Genomic DNA, 15413 nt, shown 5'->3' on the forward strand with positions numbered 1-15413 from the left:
GGCAGAGAGAGCTCTCCTTAACCGTGCAAGCTGCAGGCATTAAAGTGGACCAAGAATGCTGATTAAGATTACACGCGGCTGCAATTGACTTTGCATCTATTGTCATATTCGTCTGCGACTTTATGTTAATGCTAGTAAAACCCTTCCTCTGGTGTACAAGCATGCACCTGAATGTGCAAGTACTGGGATGCCCACTTTGTGCTTCTTTATATGCAACAATCCCACTTGGTATGTCTTTAAACACTACCATCAGATGCAGCATCGGAACTTGCACCTTCCGCATGCTAGGTGCACAGTCTCGTTCAGAGTTTGGCCTCCAATGTAAGCATCTCCGTGATTCTGAATAGCCACCTCCCAGTCATCGCACACAGTATATTCAATAAACGTTTAAGACTGTGCATCTAAACGGCTACTGTGATCTGTGCGTACATACGATTGGACGCATATGACTTTTTAGTGACAAAGATGTATTTGCAGTTGACTATTTGCGTATCAGCATTGCGTGAGACTACCTGCAGCCTGTCTAATGGAACTCTTCCACCATTTGCATGTTAGCAATGTAAGTGTGGCTGGTGGTGATTGACTTGTTATTGGTGGCTCTATATTATCTTTACTGCAAGGTTCTTAACCTTTGTGAGTGGGAAATTAGGAATGAGAGACAAAAAGTCCCACTGTTTTGAATAGCCAATAGGAGAATTTCTTTTCTTTCTCTCTTTCTTTCCAAGCCAAGCCTCAATGACATTAGGACGCACATTAGATTTTTTATTATACTACAAAGTACATAACACTGAAAGGTTAAATCAAGACTAATCATGGTGAACATTGCTGGCACTTAAATGCACCAATATTCTTAAATTATGTTTAATACATAAGACTGCATAACTCCCACACACATCTGCCACAAAAGCTCACACAGCTAGGGTCAGATGTAGCCAAGGCCATCCTCAATAGCAAGGACCAGTTGTATGACAAAATAGAATGTGAACATAATGGTAAGTGACTATTTTCTATTTTATTTTTATTTTTTAAAATAAATATTTGCATAAACTAAGCTACGCTTACATAGCTTTACAGTAAAAATATGGTGGCAATCTGGGGTGTAGTGGTGTAGTGTCTAGATTAGTGGTTCTTAAAGTATTTTGAATCATGGCGCCCTAGAGTGTCAGAATTTGTTCACGGCACCGCTAGGCAAAAGCTTCTTGATAAATTAGAAGAAAAAATAAATAAATAAATTGTGTTTATATGTCAACCTTAGGTTCAACTGTGTGGTGAGGGGCAAGATTTACTTCTGTTTGTCTACATATTTTATGATTGACAGCCACCAGCATTGGTTTTGCCTAATACATTGACCATTAAATAATACGAATTGGTCCTGGGCCACTAACCCAAGGCAACCCTGAACGTACCTCGAGGCACCCCAGGGTTCCTAGGGACACAGTTTGAGAACCACGGGTCTAGGTGCTTAATCAAGGTTCACACTAAGCTTTAAGGTAAATACATAGAAATAGTGCTTAACAGGCAACACAAATGAAACAGAAAATAACAAACAGCCTAGCACTTGTGCTGGGCACTAACTCACTGCTTGGCCCTTCTCTTTACTGGGCAGGTAATCGGCAAACAAAGTCTCGAAGTCTTGCCTGCTTCTTGCAGGTATAAGGCTCTGGATTGGCTTGGCTTGGTTGCCACTCAAATACAATCCCAGAGGTACTGGGTTTTCCCTGCCTCCTGTAAGTAAGAACACTGGCTTCCTCGCCCCCACTGGCCTCCAGGCACACTGGGCTCTGACTGCAGTCCCGACCTGGACCGTCTGACTGTCTCCACAAGTAGCATCTACAGTAGGTGTGATCATACACCCTTTTTCTTCTCAGTGTGGATGTATCCCTCCATGCCCACACTGAACCAGCTGCTCATTAGCTCCATCTTTGCTGATACTGCCATAGTACATATATCAACAGTTTAGAGCAGTGATTTTCAACCTCTTTTCATTTGCAGCACAAGATTTTAAAATTTGTAAGGCACATCATCAGCACCCATGGGGGAAAAAAAACACACTCCCTGACCCCCAAGGGGAAAAAACACACATAAGCCCCCAAAGTAATTAAACAAATGCACTGACCCAGCAGTAATTATACACATTGGCCTGCCACAGTAATTCCACACATTGGCCACCTCAGTAACTCCACACACTGACCCCCACAATAATTCCACCACACACTGTTCCCCATAGTAATTCCACACATTGCCCCTCCAGTAATTCCCACACACACTGCCCCCATAGTAATATTGCCCCCCCCCCTCTAGTAGTTCCCACACACACTGCCCCATAGTAATTCCCAGAGCCGGATTAAGGCTATGGGGGGGACTGGGGCGCTTCAAACAGGGGAGCCCCTAACACAGTGGTAGGGAGATCAAATATATATATATATATATATATATATATATATGGGATGTAGTTATGTGACCGGTCACAATATAGACGGCTACATTTCACTCCCCTCACAATCCCTACAGTCAGCATGCCGACTAGAATGGACTATTCCCACTCGCTGGTAAGCTGCAGGGTGCCGTGCACAGCTGGTGGAGTGAATGTGAGGTCAAAACCTATGAAAAGGACCACCAGACCATTATTGATGACAACTAATCCTATCATATGTCAAAACCGTGACACTGCCATTCAAAAAATTGGTTGGAATTCCACCATTCACGGTACACCTTGAATTCACTTGGGTGATACCGAGGGTGAAGGTCACACTATACATACATTATTACACTAGGAGGCGCCTATTCTCACTTTTATTTTCCAGATTTCCAAAAGGTATGTCTCAGGGCCGGCTCCAGGCATGTTCGACTGGAGCGGCCGCGCGGGGCGCCACTCTTTTAGGGCGCCGCACGCTGCGGCCGCCATATTCCTGCCTGGAGCCAGCCTTCAAACTGTGTGTGTGTGCGCGCAGCGCGCTGTGCGGCGCCGGCGTCTGACGTTAGACGCCGGCGCCGCGCAGCGCAGACGGAATCGTTCATCCGTCCAGCCGCCCGCCCGCCTGCCTGCCTGCCTGGGCCCACAGCAGTACTCCCCCTCCCGGCTCCCAGCACTGCAGTCCGCAGTGACAATGCCATGTAAGTTAAAATCTGCACTGTGGGGGCATTATATATCTGGCACTGTGGGGGCATTATGTTTATTCATGTGGGGGCATATCTGCACTGTGGGGGCATTATATATCTGGCACTGTGGGGGCATATCTGCACTGTGGGGGCATTATATATCTGGCACTGTGGGGGCATATCTGCACTGTGGGGGCATTATATATCTGGCACTGTGGGGGCATAGCTGCACTGTGGGGGCATTGATTCTTGCACTGTGGGGGCATATCTGCACTGTGGGGGCATTATATATCTGGCACTGTGGGGGCATATCTGCACTGTGGGGGCATTATATATCTGGCACTGTGGGGGCATAGCTGCACTGTGGGGGCATTGTTTCTTGCACTGTGGGGGCATATCTGCACTGTGGGGGCATTATATATCTGGCACTGTGGGGGCATATCTGCACTGTGGGGGCATTATATATCTGGCACTGTGGGGGCATATCTGCACTGTGGGGGCATTATATATCTGGCACTGTGGGGGCATAGCTGCACTGTGGGGGCATTATGTTTCTTGCACTGTGGGGGCATATCTGCACTGTGGGGGCATTATGTATCTGGCACTGTGGGGGCATATCTGCACTGTGGGGGCATTATATATCTGGCACTGTGGGGGCATAGCTGCACTGTGGGGGCATTATGTTTCTGGCACTGTGGGGGCATATCTGCACTGTGGGGGCATTATGTATCTGGCACTGTGGGGGCATATCTGCACTGTGGGGGCATTATATATCTGGCACTGTGGGGGCATATCTGCACTGTGGGGGCATTATATATCTGGCACTGTGGGGGCATAGCTGCACTGTGGGGGCATTATGTTTCTGGCACTGTGGGGGCATATCTGCACTGTGGGGGCATTATGTATATGGCACTGTGGGGGCATATCTGGCACTGGGGGCATTAATGTATCTGACACTGTGGGGGGCAATAATGCATCTGGCACTGTGTGGGCACTTATGCATCTGGCAATATGTGGGCATTTATGTATCTGGCACTGGGGGGATTTATGTATCTGGCCCTGTGGTGGCATATCTGGCACTGTGCGGGCATTTTTATATATGGCACAGTGGGGACATATCTGGCACTGTGTGGGCATTTTTATATCTGGCACTGTGTGGGCATTTTTATATCTGGCACTGTGTGGGCACTTATGTATCTGGCACTGCGGGGGCATCATGTATCTGGCACTGTGGGGGGCATATCTGCACTGTGGAGGCACTTATGTATCTGGCACTTTGGGGGCATTTATGTATCTGAACTGTGGGTGCATATCTGGCACTGTGTGGCCATTTATGTAGCTGGCACTGCTGGGGGGCATGTCACGTGTAGCTGGCACTGCTGGGGGGCATGTCATGTAGTGTTCCCGCTAGGCGTCTGTGGCTAGGCAATGTGTCTCAGTGCTGTGCCTGGCGCAAAGTGTATAGGAGGTTCTACCTGGTGCAGTGTGTATTAGCTGCACTACTGTGTGGTGTAATGCAAATTGCCACTATTATGTGGCCACGTACCTTCCCCACGAAGTAACTCCCATTAATTTTTGCTGCGCGCCTTCGGCGCGCACTGTCCATGCTTTGACATATAGGTGTGGGAACAACAAGCAGTATGTACATCATTTTGCCCTCCTAACTTAAAAATGTGCCCTCCCTGTGATCAGCACCATGCCCTAAAAAGTGAACACTATCCTGTGTAGCTGGCACTACTGGGGGGCATGTCATGTGTAGCTGGCACTGCTGCGGGGCATGTCATGTGTAGCTGGCACTGCTGCGGGGCATGTCATGTGTAGCTGGCACTGCTGGGAGGCATGTCATGTCTATCTGGCACTGCTGGGAGGCATGTCATGTCTATCTGGCACTGCACATTATGTGTATCTGGCACTATACTGGAGACATTGTGTGTAAGGAACACTACTGTGGCTAGGTGTAAGGCTGCTAATTGTGTGAAAATATTTTTACAGTTTGATGATATGAAGTTACGAGTCCACGCCCACTTTTCCAGAGGCCACACCCACTTTTCCGGGAGCGCGCGCGCATGGGGGGGGGGGGGGGGGGCGCTTTTACATTTTCTCGCTCAGGGTGCTAGTAGGCCTGGAGCCGGCCCTGGTATGTCTGAACAACAAACCACCGGAGCAAAGGGCTGCCACCCCATAAGAGAAACAAACGTGGGAGTGTACCAGAAACATAAAGAAGTTTAAATACTATCAAAGGAGATAGTACTTGTGAGCTGAGAGGAAGGAGTAGCGCCCATTACCACCCCTTTTCCAATATACACTGCTCAAAAAAATAAAGGGAACACTTAAACAACACAATGTAACTCCAAGTCAATCACACTTCTGTGAAATCAAATTGTCCACTTAGGAAGCAACACTGATTGACAATCAATTTCACATGCTGTTGTGCAAATGGAATAGACAACAGGTGGGAATTATAGGCAATTAGCAAGACACCCCCAATAAAGGAGTTGTTCTGCAGGTGGTGACCACAGACTACTTCTCAGCTCCTATGCTTTCTGGCTGATGTTTTGGTCACTTTTGAAAGCTGGCGGTGCTTTCACTCTAGTGGTAGCATGAGACGGAGTCTACAATCCACACAAGTGGCTCAGGTAGTGCAGCTCATCCAGGATGGCACATCAATGCGAGCTGTGGCAAGAAGGTTTGCTGTGTCTGTCACCGTAGTGTCCAGAGCATGGAGGCGCTACCAGGAGACAGGTGAGTACATCAGGAGATGTGGAGGAGGCCGTAGGAGGGCAACAACCCAGCAGCAGGACCGCTACCTGCGCCTTTGTGCAAGGAGGAACAGGAGGAGCACTGCCAGAGCCCTGCAAAATAACTTCCAGCAAGCCACAAATGTGCATGTGTCTACTCAATCGATCAGAAACAGACTCCATGAGGGTGGTATGGGGGCCCGACGTCCACAGGTGGGGGTTGTGCTTACAGCCCAACACCGTGCAGGACGTTTGGCATTTGCCAGAGAACACCAAGATTGGCAAATTCGCCACTGGCGCCCTGTTCTCTTCACAGATGAAAGCAGGTTCTCACTGAGCACATGTGACAAAGTCTGGAGACGCCAAGGAGAACGTTCTGCTGCCTGTAACATCCTCCAGCATGACCGGTTTGACAGTGGGTCAGTAATGGTGTGTGGTGGCATTTCTTTGGGGGGGCCGCACAGCACTCCATGTGCTCGCCAGAGGTAGCCTGACTGCCATTAGGTACCGAGATGAGATCCTCAGACCCCTTGTGAGACCATATGCTGGTGCGGTTGGCCCTGGGTTCCTCCTAATGCAAGACAATGCTAGACCTCATGTAGCTGGAGTGCGTCAGCAGTTCCTGCAAGACGAAGGCATTGATGCTATGGACTGGCCCGCCCGTTCCCCAGACCTGAATCCAATTGAGCACATCTGGACATCATGTCTCGCTCCATCCACCAACGCCACGTTGCACCACAGACTGTCCAGGAGTTGGTGGATGCTTTAGTCCAGGTCTGGGAGGAGATCCACACACACTACTGAGCCTCATTTTGACTTGTTTTAAGGACATTACATCAAAGGTGGATCAGCCTGTAGTGTGTTTTTCCACTTAAATTTTGAGTGTGACTCCAAATCCAGACCTCCATGGGTTAATAAATTTGATTTCCATTGATAATTTTTGTGTGATTTTGTTGTCAGCACATTCAACTATGTAAAGAACAAAGTATTTAATAAGAATATTTCATTCATTCAGATCTAGGATGTGTTATTTTAGTGTTCCCTTTATATTTTTGAGCAGTGTGTGTGTATATATATATATATTGTCAAAGTCGAAAAATATCGTAATGCATATGCCTTGTACTAACCCCATGCACATGCCCGCTGCGCGTGAACTCGCTCTGCCGTGCGTGCGCATATCCGCACTTTGCGTAACGGAGCTTTCACGGCCATGCGCCTTGGCGCGTGGTATGCGCATTTACGGTAGAGTTTGTGAGCGTGTAGTGTGTTATTAGAACATTACATATTTAACCCATATAGCGTACATTTTAGATATAGTTCCCCTAGACCATGTCAGCGAGTATTAGTAGTTTAAACAGTTCCTGGACAGAGAGATTCGCCTTTGCATGATAGGAAGGGTCAGATAAAGGTTGGAAGGTGATGTCTAGTATCCAGCTGTAGGGTATTTTGAGGGTAACATTCCGGTGTTAGTTAGAGAAAGATCGCTTGTTCCTGCGTGTAGTTATGTACAAAAGTAGAATATGAACATTAACTGTATTTACTGTAAATTACATATGCGGCGGGAATCCAGAGGATACCACCCACAAGAGCAGTTGGGGAAAGACATCGCCCACCCTTTCAAATCCACCTTTGACCTTTTCTGTAATGTGGGACACATCTCTGTGTCCAATGAACAATGAGATTACAGTGACCATTGTATTGCGTATGCATGTTGTGTATAAAAGGACCATTGTTGCCTGGCCGGTCAGAAGACTCTGAACGCTATCTACCTGATGAGCGGAGGACCAGAGCCGGGTTGCGCTTGCGAATATTCTCACGTACGTACATTCTCTGTAGCCATTATTCTGTTTAGATTTACATGTTAGCCTGTAGTGTATAATTTGTATTGTTTTATCTTTTGGAATCAATCCACAGTGGCCTTAGAACCCTGTGGTTTTCAACTACAAATCGGTGTGGTGTCTTCAGTTTCCTGCAGGGGGGTTTAAAGTGTATTTATCTGTATAAGGTGTATAAACATTGATAAGGTGTACGCACTGCGGGTACTTTGTATCGCCAGCGCTTCTTAAGGTTTAAAGGTATAACATCATTACAGTACTTTACTGTTAAGGTTTTAAGTGTAAGCATATCATTACATTGTATCACCAACAAGGTTTAAAGGTTATCAATTGTGTGTGCGCTCGCTGTGTGTTCTCTGTACACTCAGCGCGGCGTGTGTACGCCAAGTGTGTACCACGTGTGTCAGAATTCGTTTGGATCTCCCATTGTGAGAACATATTAGCAGGGACTAATGTTCACGGTATAATAGCAAGTTTATTAAAGCAGTGTTCAACTGTAAACAATAAATATAAAGCAGGAATAACTAGAGAACACAAAGGGAAAACTGAGGGGACATGGGATGCCAGGAGACTGTGAGTACATGAAAATGATGTAGACTGTGGTAGAGTATGCACGTACCAGGGTTGCAGGATTGCACTGTAGCTGGACTACAGGATGGCACTGATGATTTGTAAACTTGTGAACGGTGACTAAAGGTGCTGATGAGTTAAGGAACTTGTGAATGATGATTTAAAGACACTGGTGATTTGCAGACTTTTAAATGGTGACTGAAGATGCTGATGAGTTAATGAACTTGAGAATTATGATTGAAAAGACAGATGATTTGCAAAGTTGTAAGCGATGACTGAAGACGCTGATGATTCAAGGAACTTGAGAATAATGGTTAAAGACATTGGTGGTTTACAGAGTAGTAAATGGTGACTGGAGACGCTGATGATTCCAGGAACTTGAGAATGATAATTAAAGACACTGGTGGTTTGCAGAGTAGTAAACGATGACTGAAGACGCTGATGATTCCAGGAACTTGAGAATAATAATTAAAGACACTGGTGGTTTGCAGAGTAGTAAACGGTGACTGAAGACGCTGATGATTCCAGGAACTTGAGAATAATAATTAAAGACACTGGTGGTTTGCAGAGTAGTAAACGGTGACTGAAGACGCTGATGATTCCAGGAACTTAAGAATAATAATTAAAGACACTGATGGTTTGCAGAGTAGTAAACGGTGACTGAAGACGCTGATGATTCCAGGAACTTGAGAATAATAATTAAAGACACTGGTGGTTTGCAGAGTAGTAAACGGTGACTGAAGACGCTGATGATTCCAGGAACTTGAGAATAACAATTAAAGACACTGGTGGTTTGCAGAGTAGTACACGGTGACTGGAGACACTGATGATTCTAGGAACTTGAAAATAATACTTAAAGACTCTGATGCAGACACTGACTCCCAGCACGCTGATGACAGAGACACATTAAAGTCCAGAAGCTGCTTGAGAACGCTGGAAGCTGTGCAGCAGTTAACGCTGGAAGCACCGGAGACACTGGGGTAGACTGCGGAGAAACTTGCCGGGAACAAGAGCACTGGCAGTTCTTTGGTCAATTTAGCAGCAGAGACCAGCATGACCAGGACCAGGAGCTGTAACAATCTTGACTCGATGAACTGGCAACAGGGAGCTTGTGTGGCTGGCCTAAGTAGTGAGTTCAGGTGCTGCTCACAGCTGTGGTAACAGCTACTAATCAAGCTGCAGATACAAAGCAGAATGCTGAGCACCAGAGCAGAGAGCGCCACCCCAGGCATGGAGGAGAAACTACATGGATTGTGACAACGTGCAGGACTCTGTACGCAAATAGCGTACAAAGTGCGTAGCACGTGCATATTAGTCTAGCGGCCATAGCGGCTCAACGGTAAAAGTGTATTTAGAGGTATAGCTTTGCGGTCTAAGATAATATCGACATTATCAATTGGGAGCTCGTCCAGTTCCTTCTCATACCCGCAGCCTAGCAGAGTTTTCGCAGACTTTATCTATCAGCAAAGGGCGGAGAGGTATCCCCTGTAAACCTTCTCTTGGTTGGGGGATATAATAAGTGCTGATTAGATAAGCGTCTGCCCTGCATGGTTTGAAGGGATGCTGGAGGGATCCGTAAGGTAAGAACGCAAAAGCTATTTTTAAAATCTGTAAATTTCTGTTTGGTGCCAAATGCGCACGCAACACACGCATACACCTGTATTTTGTACTTTGCATATCTGCTCACACCATTGCCATAATCACTGATTACTAGATTTATTTTGACCTGTACTGGAAAATTTGTTGCTATTTAGTTAACATATAGAGTTAATAGTTAAAGAAGTAAGTGTAAGACGCACACGCAGCCTGGCCTAGTTGTAAAGGTTTATACAGTAGAAACTGTGTGGTGTGTTAAGTAAGCGATTATAGTTAAATATCGCTTACATTTATAGAAGTGTGGGATTTGTAGTACTGCGGACGTACGGCCTTTGTACACGTGTCTCGGACAACGTTCGGGACTGCGTACGCAACGTAAAGGCCTGCGTGTTTACGCAACATGCGTAAAAGTACGACCGCTAAATACAAATCACACAATAGCATTGTTTTAGTTTAAGCGCGAGACGGTAGCCACGCGATAATAGCACAAATTTGTTCCGTTTCCAATATTTAGTTTCAAAAAACTTTTTTTTTTACTGTAGTACCTCTGGGGAAAGCTATCAGTTAACAGGAAAATATTTTTCTGATCAGAAAACTATAGAATGTTAGTGTGGGCTGAATAAGGTGAATGTATTGAATCCCGCTTGGTGAACTTGGTGATCTTGGTGAAGCTTGGTGAAACTTGGTGAAGCACGGTCTAGGTGAAAACGTGGTGAGCACGGTCTTGGTGAATACGTGCAACGGAGTGTGATAAAGTTTTTGTGGTATTACGCTCCGGCTGTTTTGGAGCACAGTGTGGAGACTCCAGTGATCCTACCACTTATAAATAGCAAGTGTCTATAAGCGGTACGATTGGACCGCACGGTTGTATGGGCAACACGGCGCAACGTGATATGAAGTTTTGCATATTTGTGCGTAAATCTCGTCATCATAAGCGTTCTGTGAAGCACATACAAGCGTGATTTGTGTACAGTAAAGGTTTAGGGAGTTTTCGCTGGTCTCTCAGGAAAATCTCCAGAGGCAGATATTCACTAGGTACCTAAAGGCCCAGGGGATATAGGTCGAAGTAGGGCCTGCAACGGCTACACGTGTCTGCTAAAAGGCGGATCCGTGCTACTCGGAGCAGAAGAAGTTAGTGGAAGAACGTTGAGGACTTCCACCGGTAGACTACTGTGTTTGGTGCATTTTAGGAAGTTTTCCCGTGTTAAAAAGGTCTACAATGGAAGCCAAGTGCACAACACAGGGACGTTCAGCAGTCAGGGTTCAGACTGCAGATTTCAGACCCAGGGGGTCAGCTCGGTTAGTAATGTGGGGGAAGTATGGTCCCCACACTGAGACCTTTTGTGATGAATGGACACGAATGACTGTGGGGGATAAAGCACCATTTCCTGGGATAGGTAGTTTTGACTCAGAGGTATTGCATAATCTAAGGCTTAGGATCTGTCTGATAAAATCTCAAAACCAAAAGAATTAGACACACAAACTGTTTACACTTATGGCAGCAAGAGGGTGATATGCAGAGGGAACTAGCTTACACAGCCGGTTCCAACCCTAGCAGGAAACTGATGGCAACCGCACCACCACCACCACCACCGTATATTACAGGGAAGAAAGTGGCTACAGACAATGGCATACCAATATATGATAAGAGTAAAGTTGATAAATGTATTAATGACGATAAGAGTAAAACTGATAAATGTATTAATTCTAAACCCATGCAAGTTGCATCCCATTTTAAACTTCCCTCAGGACTACAAGCAAGAAGATGAACCCAGCACGATATCGGCACTTTCTCTAGCAGCCACCATACAGGACACCCAGGTGGGCACGGCCCAACCGGTAAGAGCAGTAGTAAAGCCCCCTAGTGGAGGGATAAGTGAGGTCGTGTCCACAGGTAAGTTTGGTACTGTACATTATGCAGAGATAATAGCACCTCACATTGTAGAGTCAACACAAAATGGTGTAATTGAACTAAATCCTGTCAGGGTGATCGCAGTCCCCAATGGGAAGACTGACGCTCAGGGAATCACTCCCGTCAGGGACATTGCTATGCACTGTCCCTGGTCCCGGGCAGAATTGAGGACAATTATGTCTGAATTTCCCGATCCCAGAAAAGATCTAGTCGCATGCCACAGGTTTATTAAAGAATTAGGTAATGCCACCGAACCCACAAACAAAGATTGGCGAACAGTGCTACGAGTATGTCTACCTTCCAATATTGACCCTGCGAAATGTATTACTGATTGTTTATTAGACGCAGAAGTACCTCTCACTGAGGAGTACACTCAGGAGAATGTACGACAAATCAATCTGCAATTAGGAGTATATTTCCCTACTGTTGTCGAATGGAACAAAATCTTTTCCATAAGACAAGAAGAAGGTGAAACGGCATCTGAATATTTCCACCGAGCACTGCAGGAAATGTCTAGATACACTGGGATCGAGGACATTAAGGAAAATATACACCACAGGGAGGTAGCGGTGTCAGTATTAATGGACGGGTTAAAAGAAACACTAAGAACCAGGGTACAAACCTCTCTATCTAACTGGAGAGGTATCTCGGTGGCTGCATTAAGAGAGTCCGCTATCGAGCATGACCGTAATATCCAAAGAATCAGGGAAGCACAGGGAGAGCGGTTGATGGTGATGAGCATCCAAGCACTGGAAGAGGCATCAATTCGACCAAAACCCCAGGCCCCTGGCACATGGAGGAAGCCAAGAGTTTGTTATCTGTGTAAAAGGGAAGGGCATTATGCCAGCAACTGTAACAGCACACATAAATTCAGAGCCCCTAGACAAGAACACGAGCAAAGTTATGATATACATAATTGGGATCAGGGATCATATAGGAAAAATTTTGGGCCGCACCTGTAGTCTGCAGCCAGTAAAGTTGATTGTTAGCCTTGGTAGTAAACCTGAGGTCACAGTTGATGTAGTTGGTAGATCATTTCTTGTAGATACAGGGGCGGCCAGATAAACTCTGTGATTTATCTTTTAAAGTTTCCTCTACATCTCTGACGTTCACCGACAGACTTACAGCTCAATCGTCACATGTCTACTCGGTCTTTTCAGAGGTCTGCCCGACCCCAGTATATCTCACCAGCATCACTGTGCCTGGCCATGCACAGAGGGTGGAGAGTGGAAATACTGGTGAAAGGAGACTGTGCAGAGATACCGATGGACATGATGGTGTGACAGCCTGATGGTGAACGCAAATCTGACAAATTTTGTTTTTATTATTCTCTCTCTCTCTTTTTTTTTCATTTTCTACGTATGGTTTATTTCACACAACAGTTAAACACATGGTAATGCAAGATTTATGTTCCCTACAGAAAGGTCGCTGACTCGGAGAGAACATCGTATCACTGGAGCGTCTGTTCCAGGAAGGTTAAGAGGCAGCACTGTTGAGACGGCACCTGAGCACGGAGAACAACAAGACTAGAGGTGGTTGTCGTACCAGTTTTTCTTTTTCCTTTTTATTATTTTCTCCATTACCCTCCTTTCCCCCCTTCCTTGCTCCTTTTTCTCTCCCCTTAGCAAGATGAACTTACCCCAAGAGACTGCATTCCGGGTTTTCCCGTTGACCCTGTTGTTGACCAGAGCAGTCTGTTTCGGTGAGAGTACCAGAGAGGTCGAGAAAGGATCTGGAATGGGTTCTCATGGCAAGGACGGATTTGTAGAATTCCAAGAGCAACACATTCACCGAGCAAAGGCGAGTATCAGAAAACGATCTGGTAGTCACGAAACTAGGAGGCACTGTGAAGGGTTATTGGCTGAGGAAAATTGTATTTGTAGAAACTGTGAAAACATAGTTGAGGACGGGTGCATCCAGAGATGTCAGTCCAGCTTTAATATCAACATGGACCGTCATCCATTGAGTGACTATCACTCATTAGTGGGTAAGGTTTTAAACCAAACAGAATGCTGGGTGTGCTCACAAGTACCTCAAGGTCAGAGCAAGTCAGGACTAGTACCGTATCCCTTAACAATAGATGAGGTACTTGAATTAAGGGGTGGGAGACTGGTGGACAAGAAATTTAATATTTCTAGGCCCCCTAGTTTGAAGCTCCACCAATATCACGTGGATAGATCCTTAGTATGTTTCAACATTTCCAATTCCCGAAAGCCGGGAAATTGGGAAGTGACATGGAATAACCAAACCATGGCATTTTCACACAGAGCCGACAGAATGCCCGTAGACTCAGAACTTATACGCCAAATAGCCGACGGTGGAAGGTATTTTCGGTACAGGTATACTCTAGGAAGTAGGACCATGCGGGTTGGAGAAGTATCACCAGGGTACTGTGCGCATATCATACAGCCTGATACGTGTACTGAACAGATGAGAGAGTTAGGGATAGGATTTTTCACTTGGAAGGTTTGCAATATGGTAATGTCATATTCTGTCCCATATGTTCTCCCCGATGATGCATATTTCATATGCGGGAGGAAGGCGTATAAGTGGCTTGCCCCAAACTCAGAGGGATCGTGTTACATTGGAAGAGTGTTGCCAGAAGTTATGACCATAACCCATAATAAGATGAAAGACGTTCACCGCAATGCTCAAGCTCCTTACACTCACACTCATTATGAACACATCGTTAAGAGACACCTTATAGATAGGACAGAGCACGCAGCCTCTGATTTGATCCACGAATCCACCGGGATTCAATTCCTACTCGCGTTAGATATCACCCGTACCGCCAGAGGAATTATAAATTATAGGTATATTCATGCGCTAGCGAACCTGATAGATAATATCACCGAGATGTATGATGACACCTTCAGGTATACAGGGAGGGAGTTGCAAGCTTACAAAACGGAACTGATCCAGCACAGGATGGTTCTCAATTATATCACAGCGGTGACAGGAGGGTACTGTGTCACCTTGGCAACTCAGTATGGTGTGAAGTGCTGCACGTACATCACAAACAGCACTGATGACCCAACCGAGGTCATAGATCAAAAGATGGACGATATCTTGCAATTGAAATGGGAGTTCTGAAGGAGACACAACCTTACCCTTACTGCTGTGAGTAATGAACTGACCGGCTGGGTCTCATGGTTGAACCCACGCAATTGGTTCTCAGGTTTAGGAGAATGGGCTCAAAATGTTATCGTGAGTGTAGGAAAGTTTCTCCTTTGTATCCTAGGAGTTGTCATAATGATTGGCTTGATATTTAGGTGTGTTCGAGTTTTAACGCGGTGCAAGCACGGTACCAAAGTGATGAGTTTAAGGAGCAGGGGCATTGTTACAACAACTGATTTAATTTATGACCCATCAATAGAGACAATGTTGTGATAAGACGTGATTCCACAGTCCGTTTCTTTCACCCGTTTCTCCTTTGTTTTCCCTCAAGCAAAAATACATCCATTCGGAAAAGACTTTGATGAACAATACATCCATTCGGAAAAGACTTTGATGAACAATACATCCATTCGGAAAAGACTTTGATGAACACTACATCCATCCCGAAAAGACTTTGATTGACACTTTCAGCAAGGATACACCCATCCGGACAAGACTTTAACCAATACCCAAGAACGATTGCACAAATGTTATGTGAATGTATTT

This window comes from Pseudophryne corroboree, chromosome 1, assembly GCF_028390025.1.
Source record: "Pseudophryne corroboree isolate aPseCor3 chromosome 1, aPseCor3.hap2, whole genome shotgun sequence".
NCBI lineage: Eukaryota > Metazoa > Chordata > Amphibia > Anura > Myobatrachidae > Pseudophryne > Pseudophryne corroboree.